This window comes from Abramis brama, assembly GCF_963993115.1.
Source record: "Abramis brama genome assembly, chromosome: 12".
NCBI classification, from domain to species: domain Eukaryota; kingdom Metazoa; phylum Chordata; class Actinopteri; order Cypriniformes; family Leuciscidae; genus Abramis; species Abramis brama.
In genome coordinates this window covers 19418103-19429000 of record NC_139974.1, presented here as the reverse complement: position 1 = coordinate 19429000, position 10898 = coordinate 19418103, and the positions used below count along the sequence as shown (strand labels likewise).

The window sequence follows — 10898 nt, the reverse complement described above, 5'->3', positions numbered from 1 at the left end:
TTATTGTTCAAAAGTTTGGGGTCAGTAAGATTTTTAATGTTTTTAGGAGAAGTCTCTTCTGCTCACCAAGGCTGCATTTATTGATTAAAAATACAAACAAAAACAGTAATATTGTGAAATATTATTCCAATTTAAAACAGCTGTTTTCAATTTTTAAATATTTTACATAGTAATTCATTTCTGTGATCAAAGTTGAGTTTTCAGCATCATTACTCCACTCTTCAGTGTCACATGATCCTTCAGAAATCATACTAATATGATGATTGATGCTCAATAAATATTCATTATTATTTTCAATGTTGAAAACAGTTGTGTACAGATTTTTTTTTTTTTCAAAATGCTTTGATGAATGTAAAGTTCAAAAGAACAGCATATATTTCAAATATATATATTTTTAACATTATAAATGTCTTTACTGTAACTGTTGATCAGTTTAACTCATCCTTCATAAATAAAAGTACTGATTTATTTTATTTATTTCCCCAAAAAATAAAATTTTAATTATTACTAACCCAAAACTTTTGAGCGGTAGTGTTTAACGTTACAAAAGCTTTAGATTTCAGATAAATGCTGTTCTTTTGAACTTTCTATTCATCAAAGACTGTACACAACTGTTTTCGACATTTAAAATAATAATGAATGTTTCTTGAGTATCAATCATCATATTAGAATAATTTCTGAAGGATCATGTGACAGTGACGACTGGAGTAATGATGCTGAAAACTCAGCTTTGATCACAGGAATAAATTAGTAAATTAAATTAATAAATTAATAAAACAGTTTAAAATATATTAAAATAGAAAGCAGCTGTTTTAAATTGGAATAATATTTTACAATATTACCCAGTCAGCAAATTACCTTTGGCAAAGATGTGGGCCAGATAAACAGCTGAGCTGTGGCCCAGATTAGTTTGTGTTTGCCGGCCCAGATATGGCCCACATCTCCTTTGCCAGAACTGAACCAAAGGACTGCCATAACTCCACCAAGCATGAGCCAAATACTACAAATTCATGTGGCCTATATGTGGGCCTGGTATGCAACTTTAGTATGGTTGAGTTCTGTTAAAATCTAACGGCCCTTATGTGGCCCACATGCAGCTGACAGTATTTAAAGTCTTATTAACTCACAGGTAAATTAAACACTCAACAACAAATGTACTCAAAACTATTTATTTTGACAAGCATTTAAATAATTACAGCTAAAGTGTTGTACTTAATTACAGCAGTATTCAGTTGAAAACATTTCAGAAAAAGAAATATAATTACAGCAAGAGTTGAATAATAACAGTAGTATTCAGTTGAAAACAGTTATCAAAATAAATATAATTACAGCAACAGAGTTGAATTTAATAATTACAGTAGTATTCAGTTGAAAACATATATCAAAATAAATATAATTACAGCAACAGAGTTGAATTTAATAATTACAGTAGTATTCAGTTGAAAACATTTAAGAAAACATAATTACAGCTACTCAGTTGTACTTATTTTAAGTAGAATTCAGTTGAAAACATTTAAATATACAAATTAATAATATAAATAGCATTCAAAGCTAATTTTTTACACCAAAGTTCAAAACACTCGATCAAAGCGTGTATTAATGTTATGTTTAATTAGTCCAATGAGAGTAATACAAATAAATCACAGTTGGTAAAGAGAACTTTAAAGAGAAATTGAGAAAGTTAAAGCAAACTTGAAAGGTAAAGAGTTGAGAAGTGTGTTGATGTGCAGAGAAGTCTCCAATGAGGGTCGGCAATGTGTTGATCTTCTCCAGTAAGGGGATTCTGCCTGACTGCACCTGCAATAAAGAAGAATTTAAATAATGTTAGCAGCAATACAACCTGAAAGCTAGAGCTTGCAGGATAATGAAAAAAAAAATCATTAATGTAAATATCCTTTAATATTTTAATTGCAATTATTAACAAATTAAACACCTCTGAATTACCACTGTATGAAAGTTTTTTCCAGTAAATTTTCAAAAGGAATTGCAAATTGTATTTTTCAATATGTGGGCCAGAATTATACCGTAATTCCTTATGACAAATTATTTCAATTTTTAGAATACTTTTGCACTAACCGGTTAAAATTTACAGCACTGCATGTATTCTGCTTCTTTTTTTTTTTAAAAAGACATGCACACTCTAATGTAAAAACACACTAACACAGATAGCATTAATGTCATGTTTTAGTCCAAAGACAGAGTCTACAAAAATAAGTGTTTTTACTAACACAAAATAAACTCAAGATAATCTGCAATGATGCGAGACAATTTGGAAGCAGAAACACACAAACAATAATGGGCCAAGTACTGAATGCAAGGAGGAACATAAAGGGTTAGTTCCAGTGGTGTAGTCTAGTTTTTTGTAGTGAGTATACTCTAATATAACCCCCCCCCCCCCCCCCCCCCCCCCCCCCGCCGCCGCATACTCACCCATCCCAGAGCGTCACCCCATAAGCACCACCACACTCACTAATGCATACAGTATGCATCGACATGCAATTGAGAGCATTATGAAATACTAAGTGTTATCAACATGTCAATTTATTATAAGCAACACAAGACTTTAACAGCCAATGACATTTACAGCTGGGGAGACTGGACTGATTTTCTACTGTTTAGTGTTAATCACCATCTAACTCAGTCAGTTAAGAGCTACCTTTAGCCTTAGATGTTATATGAATATGGTCCCTGAAGCACAGGTTTTATCAGTTGACAATTTTCAACAATTTAAAAAAAAAAAACATTATAGGCACAAATACAAATTTACTTTTAGAAATGGTGTTTTTGAAAAAAAATTTATTTTAAAATACATTTTACTGTGCAATTTCTATCTAATTAATTTGAGTTAGACCGAACTTTTATTTTGGTGGGTTGTAGACATTTGAGTTTCTGTGTGTTTTAATAAACTATTATTATTATTATTATTATTAGGCCTGAAGTATACTCTGTGAAATAGTAATATATTTCTGTTATAATTTCTTCAAGTTATACAGAACTTTTATTTTGACAGGTTGTCGTAAAGACATAACAGTTTCTGTGTGTATATGAAACGAATGAATGACGATAGTTTTATCAAATGAAATGGTGAAATTCTCATCAAGTGACTCTCATAGCAGCTCTGCGATAAAATGCACATGTGTAGCTTACATCATGTCTCAATACAGTAAAACGCTGAAAACACCACGAGCGTGAGTCACGCATGCTTCTGTGTGTGTGTGTGTGTGTGTGTGTGTGTGTGCAGTGGAGCACACACTGAGCGCTCATTCCCAGAGACGCGTAGAACAATTGCAATCTCTTTTAGCTTTAATATTCATAGACACTAGTCCATATCGAGATTTGATTCATTGTACAGCAGCTACTTTTTATTTATTAATTCAAAAATAGCTAAATTCCGAGACGTTCTGCTTTATATAGCAAGTTCCATTTGTGACTGGATTCCTCGATTCGATCCGTCGCTTCGCAAACACAGACGGGGTGAATTTATGAATGAAAGTGTGAAAGTTCTGACACAAAACGAAGTTGATACGTATCCTCACGCTTTTTTTAAGTGGGTATACGCAAATCCTTGGCCTTTTCTAGTGGGTATACGGCGTATACCTGCGTATCACGTAGACTACACCACTGGTTAGTTCGCCCAAAAATGAAAATTCTATCTGTAATTACCCTCAAGTTTTTCCAACTTCTGGATTGTACGTCAGAGCGTAGACTCACTATTGGCCGACGCTGGTCATGTGTGGGATGCTGGCCAATCATGAGCCTACGTTCTGACGTACAACACAGAAGCGCTGTGCTGTTACACTACGTTGAATAAAGTCTTTATTTTAGCTTGTTTTGCGCACAAAAATTTATTTTTAAATAAATAATTTATTTTCGACACTTGATAAACTTAAGGTTCAGCCATTGTATTCTTGGACTATTTTAACAATGTCTTTACTAACTTTCTGGGCTGGCAAGTTTCAATAACAGAGAAGCCTATGGATGAGTGAGACAGCTCTCAGATTTCATCATATATATCTTAATTTGTGTTCCGAAGATGAACGAAGGTCTTACGGGGGTGAAACAACATGAGGGTGAGTAATTACTGACAGAATTTTCATTTTTGGGTAAACTAACCTTTTAAATACACAGTGATAATGAACTAAATACAGATAGTTGTAGGCATGCGCTGGTATGAGACTTTGACAGAATGATAATCTTATATTGTGATTACAGCTTTAAAATGTATAATTGAAACGATATGATTCGCAATATATAAAAAATAACTTTCTTTAAAAACAAAACATAAAACTTCTAAATAAAAAATGCAGTCACTTAAGTGAGCCACGGATGTGATCAGGTAATGACAAAAAAAGTTGTTTGGTTCGATACTGAGATAACAGAAATAAAAATACAATGTTCTGTAAAGCAGTTTTGAAAAGTTGTGTATTGTGCAAAGTGCTATACAAATAAAAGTGACTTCTAAAAAAGGTCTCACCAATGACAACTTCCTTTACGACCAGGCGTTGGACACCAATCTTCCCATTGACTTCTCTCCAATTCATAACGTGCCACAGCAGTTGTAAAAGTGGCTTTCAGCACTCTCCACACGATGTTATCCAGGTCAAAGCCACCAACCAGACCCAGATAGGTAATCTGATAGGAAAAAAAAACATTGTGTAAGTGGTTGAAATATGCATTTAAATAGACCACCCTAAAATGAAAGTGCTTTTATATTCAAAAATGAACTATAAACTATTACTTACTCCATCTGAAACCATTTTTTATAGGTTTTTAATATGGAAATTATTGTCATTGCCCCACCCATACCACACATTAGGGCTGGGTGGTATGACAGTATACCATAGCATGGTATATAAACTCTATCGTGAGAAATTAGAGTAATTATAAAAATGTCCTGCCTCTTCCAAGCTTTATAATGGCAGTGAATGGCTGCTCAATTAATTGATAGTTAACAGAAATACAGCAATTCATTGTTTGTTCATGTTAGTTCACAGTGCATACTACAAGTACAATTTTTTATATTGAATGTGTTAGTAGGCTAAATGTTAAAATTAACATTAACACATATTAATATATGCAGTAGAAGTGCAGTTCATTATTAGTTTATGTTAATGTTCAGGTATTGTATCGAAAGTCATAATTTTGGTATTGTGACTTGACACTAATAGCCTAACGTTAACATTACAACTTTAATTTTAAAGAGGGAAAAGTCATGAGAAAAAGTCTTGGTTGAATATCATTTCAGAGTTAAATAAAGATACATACAATAATGCACACGTATTAATGTGTTTATTCTTGGCATTTTTATATTATTATGATTAGTTGAATGATTGTGAACACAAATTAGGATTTAGGTTTTTTGACAAACAGTAACACCGACATTGGACCGCGTCGCCTTAACGTTAATTCACAAATAGGCTAGCTACTACACAATCACAAACTATACTATTTTATTGTGTACGACAGTGAGCTGTTGATTTATAAACAAAAATATCTTAATTTAAAACGACAAACCAGCGAACTGCTATAGCCTAAGTTAACGGTTAAGTTACATTAAACTTTATTGTAAGTTATAGCAGTAAACTGAGGAAAATATTAGATGAAACGAATAATTAAACGCATAATAACATGCAATATTGACACATAATGCTGCATATTTCATTTATATGACTTTAAAATGCCAAAACATCACTTACCTGAATGTACACAGTCGTGAGGAAAGCAGAGTAAAAGGCGTCAGCTGGCCAGCGTCGCAGTCAAACTCGCGCCGTAGTCTCACTCCACCAATAGGAGGGAAGATGCAGAGCAACCTGAGGTGTGGAACGGCGGATGTTTGCCGCACTTGATTTCAGGATTCCTGTGTTTTTCCATGTATAAGCCAAATGTTTACCACAAGTCGGTGTTTCTCACTGTGTGCCATGGCTCAACCACATATGGTCCTCATGTGTTCGTTGTTATCTGGGCCATATACCTCAAAATCAGTTGTGAACCAAGACAGCATTTCCCGCAGATTTTAAAGTTATGGCAAAACAAATATGGCTACGATTTGGCCCATATCTGTTCAGCCATGCCACATCTAGGCCATATGTGCCAGATAATACCCACATGTGGCCCAAATGTAATTGCTATCTGGGTACTGTTTTTGTTTGTATTTTTAATCAAATAAATGCAGCCTTGGTGAGCAGAAGAAACTTCTCTGTTATGTGCGCGCCACAGACTGCACGCACGTCCGCTTAGAGTTCCGCCTTTTGCCTTCCGTCAATATTACGTTATTAGAAAAATATTTTTTTAGAGAATCGATTTTTTGACATTTGTGAATCGATTCAGAATCGTCCACGTCCGCATCGCGATGCATCTAAGAATAAATTTTTTCTCCCACCCCTAGATTTCATACAACAGGTTAATAAACAGTTACAATTAAGTCACTTACATTTTAGATGCAATGTTGACTGTTTTTGTTCTGTTTCAGCAGCGAAAATAGTTAAACAAAGATCACGGCAGAACCATCACGCATCACGTGTTTTCTCATAACTGAACGATTCAGCATTTTTAACGAATCGGTTGACTCAAAGATTGAATGATCAATCCATAAACATCTGTCTTAATCATGATCGACTCATTCGAACGAATCGTTTGAACGAATGAATCAATGACTCGCTTATTAAGATGGATGCCTGGCGACACCTAATGGCGGTTTAGTGTTGTTTAAAAGCATCATTCTTTCCCACATGTGTGTGATTTGTGTGTGCAACATTATCATTATTTTTCTTACACTATTATATTAGCGATTTAAAAGCACCCACTCGTGTCACACGTCGATTAACCGGTGGGAAAATATCCTCAGACACATACCTAATACATGTATATTTAAATACAATATTGGCCTACCTGGTAAAAAGTTTTATATACTATTTTGATGTCCTTTTGGACACAAGAGGGCAGTATAGCCCTATGTTTGCTTTTTTGTTGAACCAAATAGCACTAAATAGCCTGTTTTAACTTTTTCATTCTTCTTGAATTGCAAAAACAGAATAAAATGGGTTTAGTTGTGATATTTGTATACTTTTATATAGAAATAAATGGTATATAATTACATTTTTAGAAGATTTTTAGTGTTTCCTTTTTGGACATTATTTAATCCCTCGCCATAGCAAAACCGTTTGAGATATTTATTATCCATTCACAATTTAGCATATTTAATGTAGTTTCATCATGTTGAAAAAGTTTGGTACGAATAAAATAAATAGTTTAAGAGGAGTGGCTAAAAATTCAGAGGCTGATTTTGCAAAAAAATCCACATTCAGACCAAAATATCTGACTTCCTGATGGCCAGAGCTATTGAATGTAAATTAGAAAGTTGTCCGGCTTGATGAGAACAATATACAAACTATTTTTTCTTTACTGTAGTTAAAACTAACCCCCCCACTTTTGTCAAAAGCATGTTGAAAGTGACACACTTCCTGCTGCCAGTTGGTGGTGCTATAACTTTGACTCACAATAGCTACATCCATCTGATCGGCCTCTTACCACGAACACACTGCTGAAGTTTCATCAAGATCAGTTAATGTATGCAGAAGTTATTCCACTTCCGTGTTTCTCTTTTCTCGCCATAAATTCGATTCCTCGCCACAGCCAAACCGTTCGAGATATCAAAAATCCGTCCGCAATTTAGCATCCTCAATGTCTTGACTACATCCACACCGAGTTTGAAGGGGGCACGGTGAATTTTCTAGGAGGAGTATTTCACATTCCACAGCAAGCGTTTTCCAAACAACCCATAATAGCCGACTTCCTGTTGAGCTGGCGTAAAACTTGACCGGGGTAAAGTTGTTCGGCCCGATGAGATCTATATGTGTACCGAGTTTCATATTAATTCATGCGAGCGTGTTTGATATATGGATCAAGTTTTAGAACCCCGTTCAAGGGGGCGCTGTTGAGCCCCCCAGCCACGCCCGGGTCCCAGCTTCAGCCCGGCCCTGATGGCCGTGGGTTCTGACCTGTGTGCAAAGTTTCAAGAGTTTTTGAGCACGTTAAGGACCCCAAAAGCCCCTGAAACCTTGATTAACAATATAAAAGCAATAGTCAAATCCCCCCCTCCCCTCACACACACACAGACACAGAGAGGGAGAGAAAATTCTTCAGAAAATCCACATTCAAACCAAAATATCTCTCTTCCTGTTGGTCAGAGATGGTTCATGTAAATTAGAAAGTTGTCCGTCTTGATGAGAACAATACACATACCAAGTTTTGTTGCTGTTGATAAAACTAACACCCCCACTTATGACTAAAGGTGGCGCTACTGAGCCCCTCACCACGCCCGTTTCTGAAACTTTGCACATGTCTACTGGATAATAAATGTGATGTGTCTGTCGAGTTTCATGCAATTTCAAGTATGTTAAGAGTCTCAAAAGCATAAAAAAAGAATATTAAAGTTTGATGCGTTGCCACGGCAACAGTATCTAAGATATCAATAATCCTTTCACAGGTTTACATCTGCCGTGTGTCTACATTGTACACATAAAGTTTGAAGCAAATCTGGTAAAAATAAGACAGTGATTTCAAAGCATTTTAATAGTGATGTACTTCCTGCTGCCTGTTGGTGGCGCTATAACTTTGACTCACAATAGTCACATCTGTGCGATCGGCCTCTTACAACGAACACACTGCTGAAGTTTCATCAAGATCAGTTAATGTATGCAGAAGTTATAACACACTTCCTGTTTCATTTTTTCGCCATAAATTCGTTTCCTCGCCACGGCCAAACCGTTCGAGATATCAAAAATCCGTCCGCAATTTAGCATCCTCAATGTCTTGACTTCATGCACACCGAGTTTGGAGGCGAATCGATGAATTCCCTAGGAGGAGTACATTAAATTCCACAGCATGCGTTTCCAAACAACCCTAAATAGCCGACTTCCTGTTGGGCTGGCGTAAAACTTAGAGCACGAAAGTTGTTCGGCCCGATGAGTTCTATATGTGTACCGAGTTTCATATTATTACATGCAAGCGTGTCTGATTTATGGACAAGTGTTCGGATCCCGTTCCAGGGGGCGCTGTCGAGCCCCCCTGCCACGCCCGGGTACCAGCTTCAGTCCGGCCCTGATGGCCGCGGGTTCTGACCTGTGTGCAAAATTTCAAGAGTTTTCGAGCATGTTAATGGCCCCAAAAGTGGCCGAAAGGTTGACAAAATAATAATAATAATAATAATAATAATAAATATAGCTGCGAGCAGCGATTACGGGCCCAAGCCGGTGGCACCGCAACCCTGGTGCCTTTAGTTACCTAAAGGCACCGGGGTGGCGGTACCGCCGGCTTTGGCCCTTCATCGCTGCTCGCAGCTATATTTATATATATATATATATATATGTATATAAAAGACCAAAAATATTACTTGACTTACCTTTTTCTGATTTTATGATACACTCAAAATATTCCACAACAAATCCTTTAAATTTAATGTAAAAATAAAAATGAAAGAAAGCAGTGTTGGGCTCACGTAACCCTCTCATTAGAATCAAAATGTTTCAACATTTGCGATGTATTTGGATGCTAAACTATTCTTTATTATAGGCTTTGTTCTTCACTCGTGTTCCAATATCGATGGAAAAAATCATCATCTTCACAAGCGCAAAAATGTGCTTGGAAACATCACAGTGGAGCCATCGCATGTATGAATGTATGAATTGTACTACTGACTATTTAGAGCAGTGTAATTTTTATATGTTAGGTTGACTATTTTATTATTATATTTTATGAAGGCTATAATGAACAGGCTGCGATGTCAAGATTACAATGCTGGAATGTGTGTGTGTGTGTGTGTGTGTGTGTGTGTGTGTGTGTGTGTGTTCATGTTTTTCTATCCCGGTGGGGACTTCAACCTGAATGCACACAGACTCATGGGGACTCGTGTCACAGTGGGGACCTAAATAGAGGTCCCCATGGGTAAACAAGCTTATAAATCATACAGAATGAGTTTTTTTGGAAATGTAAAAATGCAGAAAGTTTTCTGTGATAGGTAGGTTTAGGGCTAGGGTTAGTGTGAGGAGATAGAATATACAGTTTGTACAGTATAAAACCATTAATTCTATGGAGAGTCCCAACAAAGATAGTAAACCGTGTGTGTGTGTGTGTGTGTGTGTGTGTGTGTGTGTGTGTGTGTGTGGCGTGGGTGCGATTGAACAGTGGACACATAAAAACATACTCCGTCATTATACAGGACGACATTCAAACTGCAAAGTGTTAACTTATATTTGTGTACAGTCGCAATAAAACACAATATTGTGCTTTTGTAAAATAATTTCAAGCAATCCTCCGCCCAAAAGGTGCTAATTTTAAAATTAAACTAAAATGCTCATATTAGCGATTTAAAACGGTGCGCATCCACGGTGAGGAACGAGCAGAACAGAGTGAACGTTTTTCAGTTAATTCCTACTTCCATACGAATTCATTTGAAACGCTCGCTCAACCACTATCAATGTCAGTGCGGACGAACATATTTTACTTTCGTTTTTAAGTTGGCAATTCAAAAGCCCCCAGCGGTGTTACACGTCGATTAACCGGTGGGAAAATATCCTCAGACACATACCTAATAAATGTATATTTAAATACAATATTGGCCTACCTGGTAAAAAGTTTTATATACTATTTTGATGTCCTTTTGGACACAAGAGGGCAGTATAGCCCTATGTTTGCTTTTTTGTTTAACCAAATAGCACTAAATAGCCTGTTTTTAACTTTTTCATTCTTCTTGAATTGCAAAAACAGAATAAAATGGGTTTAGTTGTGATATTTGTATACTTTTATATAGAAATAAATGGTAGATAATTACATTTTTTAGAAGATTTTTAGTGTTTCCTTTTTGGACATTACTTTAATCCCTCGCCATAGCAAAACCGTTT

At 35.9% G+C, this 10898-nt stretch overlaps 1 long non-coding RNA gene across 1 annotated transcript; it reads right to left on the bottom strand.

Moving 5' to 3' along the window:
• Positions 1-843: 843 nt before the first annotated feature.
• LOC311093830 lies at positions 844-6124 on the bottom strand. Its single transcript, XR_014608486.1, has 3 exons — positions 5697-6124; positions 4475-4632; positions 844-1797 (listed from the first exon to the last, which is right to left on the bottom strand). It is a non-coding gene; the product is annotated as an uncharacterized lncRNA (long non-coding RNA).
• Positions 6125-10898: the final 4774 nt, after the last annotated feature.